The sequence below is a fragment of the Phasianus colchicus genome, chromosome 20, assembly GCF_987193195.1.
Source record: "Phasianus colchicus chromosome 20, bPhaCol1.hap1.1, whole genome shotgun sequence".
NCBI classification, from domain to species: Eukaryota; Metazoa; Chordata; class Aves; order Galliformes; family Phasianidae; genus Phasianus; species Phasianus colchicus.
Genome location: NC_143455.1, coordinates 10,022,501 through 10,035,884, shown reverse-complemented (window position 1 = coordinate 10,035,884; position 13,384 = coordinate 10,022,501). Strand labels below are relative to the sequence as shown.

Genomic DNA, 13,384 nt, shown 5'->3' with positions numbered 1-13,384 from the left:
GCCCTGCTAGGCAGGGGGGTTGGAACTACATGATCCTTGAGGTCCCCTCCAACCCAGGTCATTCTGTGATTCTGTGATTCTGTGATTCCCCACACTAATGCATCCCAGGACTTGATCCCCAAGCACACATGCTTTGGGTTAGCTCCTTTTTCTTACAAAGTAGAAAAGATCTTCTGAGTTGCACTGATTTACGTAAATACAGGATCTGGCTGCTTGTTATTTTACACTCAAGCCAAGAGGGTAAAAACTGCTCTAATTCTAATAGATTAGTATTTCTCACTTGCTCAGCAGGATTATAAAGAACTACTTTGGATGGTAGTGGACTCTGGTCTCTAAAGTGTCTAAACAGAAAAAGCTAGGTCTGACAGAGAAAGACGTTTTCAGCTATTACGTAGGGCTATAGAGCTGAATTCTGTGAAGCCATTCAGTACACCAACACAAACACAGGGAGTCTACTTGGTGTTACTTCACTGAACGAATGCCACAATTTGTGCAATGTGAGCACAGTCAGGTAGGAAGTGCTCCCAGTGGCTAGCCAAAGCGCTGGCTAAAGATCAGGGTAGTTTTCCACCCTACTGTGAGGCTGTAATTTAGACCACAACATGTGGTTGAAGCTTCAAATCCTGCCTACAAAGCTGCAAACTTTACTCAACTCCTTTACGTTGGAAGTTCAGTTAGTGCCTCGTTCTCCCAAATCAATCTTCTATAGGACATCACAAGAGGCCTGGTCTTATGTTTATGTAGTACCAGGTACCTCTTCATATGTAAGGCTGCTATTTCTTTACACTTTCACAATAACTATTTTCATTGATCTACACCCCTCAGTAAGTGAAACTGTGGTTTTTGTTTAGATGATGAACTCTGATTTCCTAGAGGATAAGGACTGCACTTCCTAATGACTGGCAATGACTTCTTAGGGGCTCTCTTCTCTTTCATACAGTCATATATTTAAGTCTTATGTTAATGCTTTTGTCTTTCTTCAGATAATGTTGAGAAATCGCCAAAAATCCATTTAAGTGCTTTGAGTTCACTTCCACAGTCCCAGTTTTATCTGAACACATTATTAAATCTGGAGGAAAAGAAGCAATTGGAGGTCCATAATTTGCATGATGAGCTATCTTGGCCTAGTTTATCCTGCATAGCTTTGCAACAAGAGCAGATGTAAAAGCTCCTTGCAGTCCTTAATCAAGACATGCTACTACTGTGACACCAGAAGGCAAAAAACACCAGGGTTCAAAACCAGAGATGGCTGCACGAAACACAGAGCTTAGAATTTGCTAGAATTCTCTCACAGAGTTGGAAGTTAATTATAAAGTTAAAGCCACATTACCTTGCTTTATGTCAGTATAAACATGCAGAATGCACTCGTAATAAGTTAATAATCATAAAATTTTATTATATACTGACCCTTTAAATCACAATTGCATTCTTTATCAATGATTTTAATGGGTAATTAATTTATACTCCCTTTTTCCAGGCGGATGAATACAACTATAGTTAAAATGCAAAACCTTACTTTCCTACAACTTTTCCACATCTCCTGCAGTGAACACAAAAGCAAAAGAATTTCTGCCTGTTTTCACCATATAATGACAGGAATCAAAACTGCATTCAAAGCAAGATATAATTTAAGCATGCTTCCTGTTAAAGAGTTAATTATACTGTGGTTTAAACAAACATCAAAACCTGGTTGTTTAAAGCTTGACTGTTTTCATTATTTATTCAGCCAAAAGCAGTTTTTGTATATGATGTAGATGTTGTATCTACACCCATCTGGCATGCACCAGGTACTCAACTCTTTTCATCAAAGGAAATAATCATTTTAAAAAGAATGCATTTTACACTCTTCTGTAACAAAACCAAACACATTTTTGTAATTACAATTTTAGAACAGAGTATTTCACAAAACTACACATGAAAGCCCAAACAATTCCAACTTGCAACCTTAAGCACAGACACGGTAAATAGAGCCCAAAAGACATAAATGAGGGGCTCGATCACTCTGCTTTTCTAATATCAGACCATCCACACAGCTTAGATGTCCCCAGAAACTCTCCCAGCCATAATCAGCCTGATTCCTTCTACATGCTGTTCCCTTTCCCCTACCTCCAGTCTCCTCCATTCTTGACTGATGACTACCTGTTAAAATGTGTATTTTTTGTACCTCAGTTTTCATCTGGGGAAAACTTCCTACACCTGCATAGAAATTAAGTACTGAAATGAAGATTAGCCATGTTAGATCTCTGGGAATTATCAGGCCTTGAGCCCTGATAATCAAATACTGCTATTTTAGAAAATATAATTTCCCAGAAGCTTTAACAGCAATTTTGCACTTGGCCACATCTTCAAATGTCAGTGAAGCCTACCTGGGACCCCCCCACTGCTCATGGCAAAAAGAGAGAGGAGGGAGACAGTGGAGGTTTTGATTCTTAGGAGCAGTGGCCAGCACTTATAAGAAAGAAACAAACACAAGATTTAGTTTCTGTTCTTATTTGAGCTTCTACTAACACAAACTTACGTCTAAATATAGTAAAACTTAGTTCATCCATCTTCATTTAAATTGAAATAAACTTTTATTACACTATAGAATAACATAAATAAAAATATATGAAGTTCAATTCAGGATGAGCTCAGATCAGTGTCTCAAGGAGTCATGAATAATAGGATACTGCTAAAAGCAAACATCACAGGGAATAGTTAAAAACATTACAAACCATATCTCTCAGTTAACAATCTATAGGTTCAGTCAATTTAAAAGATCTAGGAACAGAGGTTTAGTGGATTAGTAACAACAGACCATTAATCTCTGCAGCCTCAATTTTAATCCAGCAATGACCAAAGTGATTGAAAATCATTCTGACCACATGACCAGCAAAGCTTCTAAGCACAGTTCCATCACATACCTGAATCCCAGCAGCAGAGGTCAGAGTGTGCTTTCAATGGGACTTTATACCAAGAGACCTCTGCTTAATACTTGATTAAACTCAATACCAACATTTTTTGGTGGAGTAATTCTGCAGCATACTATCTGTATGAAGTAGGAGCTGATCTGAAGGTTTTACTTTACGCTTTATTTCAGTCTGCATTAGCAAAGCTTGTTTTATTTTTTCCCCCTGGGCAGAACATCCAAAACACGTTTGTGTTTGTTTCTACGTAAGTTTTTAAATAAATGTGTAGGAACTGATGGCTGTCATTCCAAGCAAATGCCAGGAGATTATTTCCGTACAGTTTATATAATATGAGTGAAAGTTACATCCAAAACACTTTGAGGTTTTTTTGTTTTTTTTTTAATGCACTAGTACTATGCTGTGTGCTCTGGTTTTCTACCGAACAATGCTCTATTTTCAAGATTTTAAGTTCTGGAGTGTTCTGAAGTATTCGAAGAGTAGAATCAATTTTTAGATGTCAGAGATGTGATGATATTATGTGATCAAGGCACATCTTCATCTTTTGGTCCTCAAGAGCAGTTTCTAGGATATCAGTAAAGCATTGAAAGGGAGACCTTTCAGAGAGGATTTATATTCAACTGTTCTGCATTCTGAAATCTGAGTCACAGGTTCTTTTTCAGGAGCATTAGAAGGAAGGCAGACGATGACTGTCTTGTCAGATATGTTCTTTTATTACTGTGAAGTAAGGAATAATTTAAAAGCATGAAGGCACAGAAGGTCCCACTTACAAAGAGTAAGGAACTTAAAATGTGAGAGTTATGTGTTTGTACAGCACCAAGTAGAGCCAAACCAGGATAATGGCTGAAGAAGAAAAAGTTCCATGTCCTTTGGTAGATACAGCCAAAATATATAAAGCTGATGTAAATGTGGAGCTTTGTCTAGCTATTTTCATAAATAGTACAATAGCTCAATAAACTTTCTTGCCACAGTAGAAATCTAATCTTAACACCATATATGAATGCTGACCTCATTTAAAACATGAGGAACTTTTCAACTGATACAAACTGGCCCTGTTCCCACCTTCCCTCATCTGTACACAGGCCAAGTTTGACTCATTTTGTCCACAGACAGCATGATAGACAGAACCACAAGTATTTTTATATACTCCCCACAAGAAGTTTCCTCTATCTAAACTCTGCTTATGCAATCTAGACTGTGCCAGCTGCTTGCACAAAACTGGCAGGAGGTTTCCCCAGGCACCACTGTTGGCACCACCTGGTTTTTTGGGTCTCTCCTCATCCCACAGCACAGCTGTGCTGCCATCCCTGCAGCGCTCACGCAGGAAGCCTCATAGCCCAGGCCTTCACATAGCACATCCCCTCTATATGTGTACTTGAGGTCTGATGTAAATAAAATAAAAATCTGCACTGGAAAAAGAAGTGGAACAGAAAGTCACATAAGAAAATCATGATGAATTGTCAGTTATTTCCATTTTTTTATTATTATTATTATTTTGTTTGCTGTAGTCCACGGGAAATCTGTTTGCTGTGGTGAAAAATGGCATCTGTTTCATTCAGGGCATCCGTACAGCAAGAATTAACTAACTAAATCCAAATAATTTAAATTCTGATTGTACACTTTCTCTTGCTATGTTATTCATATTATAGAAGTCCACATCTTCCCTTTACCACACAAAGAATGAATATGATCAAAACTATTTTCTTACTGCAGATATGACTTAATCAGGGATTATGAAAATTTCTGCTCAACTAAACCAGGTATTTCCAAAGATGTTGTATTATTCATACATAATACCATTCCTAGTCCTTGCTTTGGCAAAGCTCTCGAGTACATCCTTAATCTAAATTATTTTACACAATCACACGTTAAGACGCAGATACAGCAAAACTCTTCAGTACATCTTTTACATTTTGCATTTTGCTGGATCTGTGTATTAATGTATAGCAATAAAATCTAAAAAGAATGACTGTTTTTAGTTCACAAGAATGAAAACATACTTATGCTACCTAATAAAAGTAAATAGTATTATTTATTACTCTATTTTGCATCCTTTTCCACAGTGAGCTAAATACCTGTGACTCTAGAGCCAAGGCACAATTACAGACTGGCAAAGACGAATTGTTAACAACTTGGAGAGAGAGCCCAGGGGTTTACTGAAGATAGAAATTATGCATCTGCAGGTAACTTTAAATCCCACTTGCAATTACTAACTGTCAGACTGTACCCCCAGGATCAGCTGGGCAAACGAGAGGAGATTGTGCAGTCCTTGTAGATTGCTTTGCTTTCCAGCAGGCATGAAAACTTACCATAACAATAAGACAATACTTATAAATAGGAATACTAATGAAAAAAAGAAGAAATGGGGAAGCAGGTGAATGCCCACATCCATTTGCACAGCATATCCAGTTATTGCAGCAGTCTGTGGGTCTGCTGAGCTCCCAGCCCCATGGGAAAAGCAGGGTTGGGGCCTTGGCTGCCCTCAGCCTCCTGCAGGCGGGAATGTGAGGCACACAGGTAGGGGCTGCCTGTTCATTGCTCCTGGTCACAACGACGACTTAAAGGGATTGTACCTCATAATAACTTCACTGCCATGACTGTGAAGAGCAAAAATACTGTGTAATGCCCATGCAGAGAGAGGAGGAGGGATTGGGACCCCCAGCCCCATCTGCAGCTCCTCGCCCCGGCTGAGCCCACATCCAGCTGAACAAACTGCCTGGGGCGGAGGGTCTGGAGGCAAAGGAGTGGAGCTGGCACCACGCTCACTGCTCTGCTGGACGGAAAGTTCTAGAAGTTTAAAAACATCATTCTATGTTTCTCAGTGCCAAACTTGCAAGATTTGATAAATGTGATAAATGTTTGTAAATATCTAAAGGGAGGTGAGAGGCAAATGGATGAGGCCAGCCTATTCTCAGTGGTGTGTAGCAACGGGACAAGGAGCAATGGCCTAAAACTTGAACATAGGAGGTTCTGTACTAACATGCGAAAGAACTTATTTACAGTAAGGGTGACAGCACTGGAACAGGCTGCTCAGAGAGGCTGTGATGTCTCTGCCTATGGAGATATTCAAGACCCATCTGGATGCTGACCTGTGTGACCTATTGTGGAGTACCTGCTTTAGCAGCAGGGTTGGACTTGATGATCTTTTGAGGTCCCTGAGATCCACCCCTGAGATTCTGTGATTCTGTGACTTTCACCATTTGGCTGCAGCTGTCCCAGTCAGAGGTCAACTGCGCATATCTCAGCAGAACTCTTCAGAAAGATGTTTCTAGAAGGCGTTTGCAAGGGCTGGAGCGCCACAGGGCAGCCATCTTCCTGAGGGCACCGTGCCTCGAGCTGAGGGACAGGGAGAGCTGCAGGCTGGCCACCTTCCTACCAGCACCAGGCATGTGTGAGGAGAGGAGACATGTGTGAGGAGAGGAGACATGTGTGAGGAGAGGAGACATGTGTGAGGAGAGGAGACATGTCCACATCGAGCTTCTTCAGCCTGTCAGTGAAGGGAAGTGAGGTAAGGAGCAGCAGGGCGCGAGGCCGAGGGCAGGCGGGAGGCTGAGGCACCCAACATGGCTGACCTGCAGCCACTCTGCTGTGTGGGCACAGCTCTGATGTGTGACCCAAGGCAGGGGACGGGGCTGTGATTTGCCTCAGGCTTATCGTACCTGCTCCCTAATTGCTGTGAGATGATTCACTGCCAGTCTGTGACCAGAAACAAGGCTTAAGAGTAATCCTAGAGCTGCAAGGTGCGAGTGAGTGTGAACAGGAACTGCTGTTAAATATTTATATTGCTGTTAGGTCATCTGTCACACAACATTTTACCTCATTTTCTCCACTGTGTTATTGTGGTCAACATCTCTTACTGCCTGCAGACTGTTACAAGGCTTGTCACTGAAACACAGCATTGTTTCTTCCTTTTTGACTGAAATATAGTTCAATCTCTTCCCATTCATTATTTTCATTCTTGGAAAAATCCATGCTCTACAATCCCATTCAGAGAAATCTGCTGCTCATATACTCCCGAGCAGCAGGGTCAGGACCAACACTAGCTCAAACACTGTTCTTTCAAGGAACATTTGCCCTTTTTTTTCTGTAACTGCAGCTTCCCCTATGGGAAACAGCACGCCTCTCCTGTGAACGGTATGAGTGTCCACCCACGTGTGAACAAATAGCACTTCCTCCATAAAATTTCATTTTCTGGGAACAGTGTATTAAAGTAAAATTATCCTTTTCATCCAGCATGCACCAATCTTCACTACCTTTCTCCTAAAGAGAAATTAATAATCATTTTATTTTCTCTGCCATTGTGGCAAATGCAAATTAATGCTCCTTCTAGCGGCCCAAGTATGCCACCCGGCCACATGAAACGTAGCTGCGGCAGCAGCAATCCTTCCTGACCCAGCTGCCAGGAGAACAGCTATCAGGCACTTTCCTGGAAAGTGTGATCGTTCCAGCATCACTTCAAATGATACCATTTTTCAGTCACGTGTGCCAAAAGGCCTTTCAGTATTACTCATTATCTTTTTCTTTCAGCATTAATAAAGAAAATGCTGTAGGTGTCCTACTGAGCTAGTCTTTCTACCCATGGCAGAACAGAAAAACTCCATTCTGAGGAGTATTCTTGAAGCAGAACAGTGCATTATAGTAGCTAACAGTAGGAAAGAACTTAATTTGGAAACAACCCACAAAACTGACAAGATGATTTTGCAGAAAAACGCATTTTCTTTCTAAATCTATCTACTCAAATATTACTTTCAAAAACTAGAGATGTCAACACATTTGGAAAGGAAAAAATGATAATGCTGCTTAGCTTCCTCCTCCCTGCATGCTTAAAAGCCACTTTGGAGCAGCCAGTGCACAACTCTGTCTGTTCCATACTTAAAAGCCAGATGACAAACTGGATATTCTGAGGAAGTTAAGCTCTTGATACGGGAAGGAAGAAAGAATGTCTAAATTAATAGATAACATTATGGATAATATCTATCTTTATTTAAGTATCTCGTTAAGAAGTATTTTATAACTATTTTCTGTGAGTTTCACCTGCTGTATTTTTTCTGGGAATAATATTACAAAAGATGACACTGTGGGGTATTTATTTTACTACAGAAATAGAGATACCCCATCTAAACTAGAAATATTTTAGTATGGAAAAATACCAAACAATGAAAGCATTTATTTTGTTTAATTCTGACCGTTGCTTTGGATACTCTCAATGTGTGGGAAGGGATCATTTATAATTTTTCAACAAGAATAAAAGAAAAAAGGAAAGATGTTAGGGATGCAGCCTTGGATAGAGCTGTGCGTGGCACCTGCTCTCAAAAGGAGCATGGAGTCCCACCATCAAAAGCTTTCCTCACTGTCAAGCTTCAAGTTTTTGCAGTTTCTAAGGCCTACATCTCATTAACACTAAAGCCATTTATAATATTCTCAGAGTTCTGAGGTCTTTTAAAATGGGTGTGAATATAGGTTCTCTTATGCCTTCTTACCTCAACTCTCAGCTGCTAAGCAGTCGGTTGATATGGAAAATGTCTTCCACGTTGACAAATATCTTCACACTGCCTATGAGACACCCAGTGCTTGCCTGTGTCACCAGAAAGACTTCTGGACTACAGAAAATACAGATATGAAGTGTTTCACTCATCTCTCTTATGACAATAATAACTTCCTTTTGTATCTTCGAGACAGCACAGTGGAAGAGCCTGGACAGTTTTTTAACTGCCAGTGAGAAACACAACAAGGCCAACAGGCCACTTTGAAAACTGGGTGTCTTTATTGTTGAGATCTGTAAAACAATAGCACTGTTTACTAGTTTCTTCTCTTCAGTTTACTGGATGGAAAACAGCTCAGCATAATATGTGCAAAACTATTCATAAATGTTCCCTTCGACTACCTTTACATAAACTAAAAATATGTGTGTTGTTTTTACACTTTAGTGCCTATCTGGTCACGCTCTAGCTATAAAACTAACAACAAAAATAGAAGGATGAAAAATACAGGACACACACACACAAAAAAAAAGAAAAGCAGACACTTATATGGGACTACAAGGCTATTTCCACAGAATTTTAAAGCAGAAACATCTTCACACCTTTTGAAAAGGCGGCAACATCTCTGAAGTGAGAAAGCATTCAAATGATAAGAAATGAAGAGGCTTTGGATATAACATATGGCCTCCATCCTGTGTTTGAATGTGAGCAGGAGGATTGAGTCCACGTGGATTTTCAGTAATATCAACAAACGCCATGCAAGCATGAAGGTTTGCCCACACACATGAAGCTGTGGGAATAGGATAAAGCAGAAAGGAATACTACAGTGGATTTGATGCCAGAAGATCTTAGCCACCAGATGTACCAGGCTGCATATTCTACCTGCCTATGTGCCTAGTGATTGCTTCCCTCTCACATATATCTGTGCTATGAATAACTCCCTCCCCTAGGATACTACATTTCTTACTTAACAAACGTGCCAGAAAAAGCTATCTCTCAAATAATTATTCTCAAATAATCAACATGGTTTCAACATTTTTGTTCAAACATAGTGAGCTATTCAGTGTTAGCTACTAATGTACATGAGAGCCTTGGTATTCTTCTCTTCTACAGAACCACTTGTGCTAGCTTGAATTACCTCAGATTGTGCAACAGTAAGAAAGGAAGAGTTATCAGACCTTGTGCATCATCATTCAATTATTAATTCAAGCCCTGGCATAATTTAGAGTTCCTATAGGACATCTCTGTGTTATCCCAGGTAATAAGAGCTCAGAGACTGCAGAAACAGCAAGACAGAAAATGAAATGCACTGTGCTCCAAGTACCCCCCTAGACCTCAATGCCAGGAGGCACTTGATACACAGGAGATACCTCCTTGACACTTAGCACGTTTTTGATACCATCATAATTGTTCATGATCCATGATTTATGACCCACACGACTTCTGCCAAATAGGCCAAAGCAATTACATCATAGAAGGGATGTGCCCCTTCACGACTTCAGGATGATAGCAAAAGATGAAAATGCTTTCAAATAATGAGAGCTGTGAGACTTGGATTTCATCCATTTTAGTTCCTGCAAGCCAAAAAGGTAAGAGGTAATGTACCAATTCATAGGAAGCCACAAGAATGTTGAACGTACAGGTTCTATAAATCATTTTGTTGATGGATTAATAGGAAATGTACATAGATATCTTCTTAATCAATGCCTACTATGGTATCTTTCCCTTACTTAAATGAAATATTCTGCAAGAGTTTCAAAACACTATCCTGTTTTTTATCCTGAAATTGATTTTTAATATTTAGAATCACAAAAAAAGATGCACTGGTTTATACAAATGACAATGCAAGGAAATTATGGCAGCCATTATGGGATCAAAAGCATCTAACCTACAGCTGAGAACACTGACGGTGATTAATCTTAGGTGATATTCTCACCAGGAAATGAAAAAATTTGGTTGTCATACTATCAACCATAATCCTTTTTCTATACAAACAGTACAGTCTCTGTGCCATCATGATCTGCATCTTCAAAGGAAGCAGAGGGGTCTTATTTCAGCATTCTGTTTGGAGGACGTCTTCATTTTGACTACCCTGTGTTCTTTTTGTGTTATACCGTAATTCAAAACCTTGAAGACCATAATACAAATCAAGACTAGTTTTCTTCAAAGACTACACCTCAAAGGAATAAATATGCATCGTGACTTAGAGGAAAGAGAGGCCTTTCATTTCTTTCTAGAAGATACAAATTGTTTTCTTCATTCTTCAGTCTATTCTTATTTCTCATTTCCATCTGCACAAATTCTCCTTTCAAACAATTTCAAGTTGCAAAAGCCTTAATTCAATATGCCGAGAGATCTTAAAATGTTGTTTGCAACGTTTGCAGATAAATAATTTCCCAAGTATAAGGGCCAGTAATTAAAATATATATATATTCCTAAATCTCAGTACCATTTCTTCTAAACCAAGCAATGTAACACACACACGAGTAACTGACCAACAAAAAATGTTAGATCATATTTTGAAAATGTATAAGCCTCCTTTAAATAGATTATTTTCCATATAGTAAGCATTAAGATCCTACCAAAACTAAGTCTTAAAAAATAATGGGAGAGATACCAAAAAGCCAATTGTATATCTTCATTATTTAATTAAACAGCAGTGGTGCTACATTCAGCATACTTTATATTTAAATGTCATTAAATAAGTAGCAAAAGATTTTGTGACATAAGTTGAACCTATCTTTAATAGATAAGTTTAGTAATAATGATAAATTACTTAAAAGCTAACTTAATAGTCAGTTCTGTCTGATGACTAACACGATCCCTTTGAACGGCAGCCCTTAAAAGGCCCTAATCCAAATATCCACTGAAATTAGTGGAAGGCCAGTGCAGCTCGACATGCACACTGAATTCAGCCTCTGCTGATGTTCAGGAAAGATCCACGCACAGTCCTGTCTCTTCACTGCTGTGACAACATTCCTTGGTTCACATTCTGGTCGTTTGTAGCACTGTGCTTGAACAGCGGGGCTTTTCTCAGCAACGTGTTGAATGAATGGCCAGAGCTGAAGTGCTGAACAGACACAGCTCCTGGAACCCAGTGTTAAATGGAGGCAAACCTTAAGAGAGCCTGTTATACCTTCCCTCCCTTGGGCTGTTATCCAGACACCCCAGCTGCACAGTATGCTACAAAACATAGTGTAAAAAGGATGGCAGAGAAAAGATACATAGCATTAGTGTCAGTCAGGTATCTACAAATCTTAATCCTTTTCACCAAGGTGACAAATCCTGAGGATTCCTGAAAAAAATAAAGATCCTTAGGAAAAAAAAAACAAAAAAAAACCAAAGGCTAAATGCCTTTGTGTTCATCCTCTACACGCTTAAAAGGCTAAAACAAATTATTTGAAACCACAGCTTTGCCCATGCAGCAAAAGCATTCCATCATTCACTTATTCCATATATTCCTTCACAATAAAATTAAAAGAAAAAAAATAATAATAAAAAAAAGTGAAAAAGAAAACAGGAATGGAAATCCTTTGTAATGTGAGAGAAATAGAGAGGGAAGAAACCCCCTGCAGGACTGACCTCACTGTCAGTTTCAGGAGGCTGGGTTCTCATTTGGGAAAGCAAGAAAAGGAGGGAGGAAGATTAGGAAATGCTGGCAGCTAACTGCATGGCATAAGGACCTGCAGAGAATGGGACAGCTTTGTTCTGTCTCAAGGTATTACTGTTAGAATGGCCAAGAAAGTGATAACCTTCGTTTTTCCATTCTCACCATCGTACTTAAGGAAGTGCCTGATTTGAAGAGAACTGGACAGGTGGCATATCATGCTGAGCTAAATAGATAAGCGTGAGATTTAAATGACAAGAGGCAGCAGGTTTTGCTGCTCTAAAGAGAGAGAGAATTATTCAGATGACACCAATGGCACCAGTAGAAGGTCAGCTCGGGGTGCTGCCGGTGTCACCTGAGTGCCTGGTAGCAGATGGTGCCAGTCTGGAGGGATGAAAGAAGGACTGACGTGCCACACAGGCTGACAGCAACACAATTTGCTTAGGAATGAAAGAAGTTTTAAGTCAGATACAGGCAGTATTAATATGTCAGCACCAGTGTCACCAGTCCAAGGGCTGCAAGGCTGGGTCAGTCAGAAAACGCTGCAGACAGCACAGTGAGGGCAGGCACTGCCAGGGTGAGCTGCTGCAGGCTCTGCTGGCTGTGGGCCGGCCCAAGCCATTCTCTGCACGACCCCAAGGGAGCTTTGGAGCTCCCTCTCCATCACCACAGCTGTGTCGTGCTCTGCCGTGCCCACTGGGATGCCCTTCTTTCCCCCTGCAGTGCACTGGCTGGCATTGCTCACGTTCTCATTCCTGGACTTACGCAACACCCAGAGGGCAGAAGCAGCCTGCAGGGAAGCGGAACGGCAGGAGACATGGGCAGCCTGGATCCCCATAGGGCTCACTGAAGTGTCCCGAACTAGAAAACTGGCCACCTCCCCGCTACTACTTCCTACAACATAATTATTCCAGCATGACTGACATGACAAATTAACAAGGCAGCCAGGGCTTTTGCAGCAGAAGGAAGTGTTTTCCCCAAGAATAAATTGTTCCAATCCTTTACGCTAGACACCCGGCCGTGCCTGTTCATTAATTGGACAAGCTCTAGTGACAACTGAAATTACCTGATTTCTATATACTAGAGGAGAGAGAGATCTTCACAAGCTTAAAAATGAGGAGTCTAAAGCTGGAATCTCAGCCACCGAGTTTAAGAACTTCCAGAGCTATGAAATACTGAGATTACTGCAGTGTTGGGATTAATTATCACAACCAGAATACATTAGGAATTTGAAGCACCTGCTTAATCACTGCACTGTGGTTATTTATTGCAACCAGTGTATCGTAATTACTAAACAGGTACTGGATATAAGGGGGGAACTGATGGCTGATGGTTTCTGTCATGATCCACTCACAATATGTTGTTCACGCATTTTTCAACAGCTTAGATCT

General features: G+C 40.2%; 2 protein-coding genes and 1 long non-coding RNA gene across 3 annotated transcripts in view; 2 read left to right on the top strand and 1 right to left on the bottom strand.

Moving 5' to 3' along the window:
• The window catches only part of LOC149915381 (uncharacterized), a 177,155-nt gene extending 171,098 nt beyond the window's left edge, over positions 1-6,057 (top strand). The window contains exon 3 of the long non-coding RNA XR_016459140.1: positions 4,970-6,057. This is a non-coding gene — a long non-coding RNA (uncharacterized LOC149915381). The remainder of the gene's footprint in view (positions 1-4,969) is intronic.
• The window catches only part of CA10 (carbonic anhydrase 10 (inactive)), a 157,654-nt gene that overhangs the window by 142,771 nt on the left and 1,499 nt on the right, over positions 1-13,384 (bottom strand). The window lies entirely within an intron of this gene.
• Positions 6,138-13,384, top strand: part of TOM1L1 (target of myb1 like 1 membrane trafficking protein) — a 512,416-nt gene continuing 505,169 nt past the window's right edge. Inside the window, exon 1 of the mRNA XM_090122138.1 lies at positions 6,138-6,414. The gene's annotated coding sequence lies outside the window, so the exon portion shown is untranslated. The remainder of the gene's footprint in view (positions 6,415-13,384) is intronic.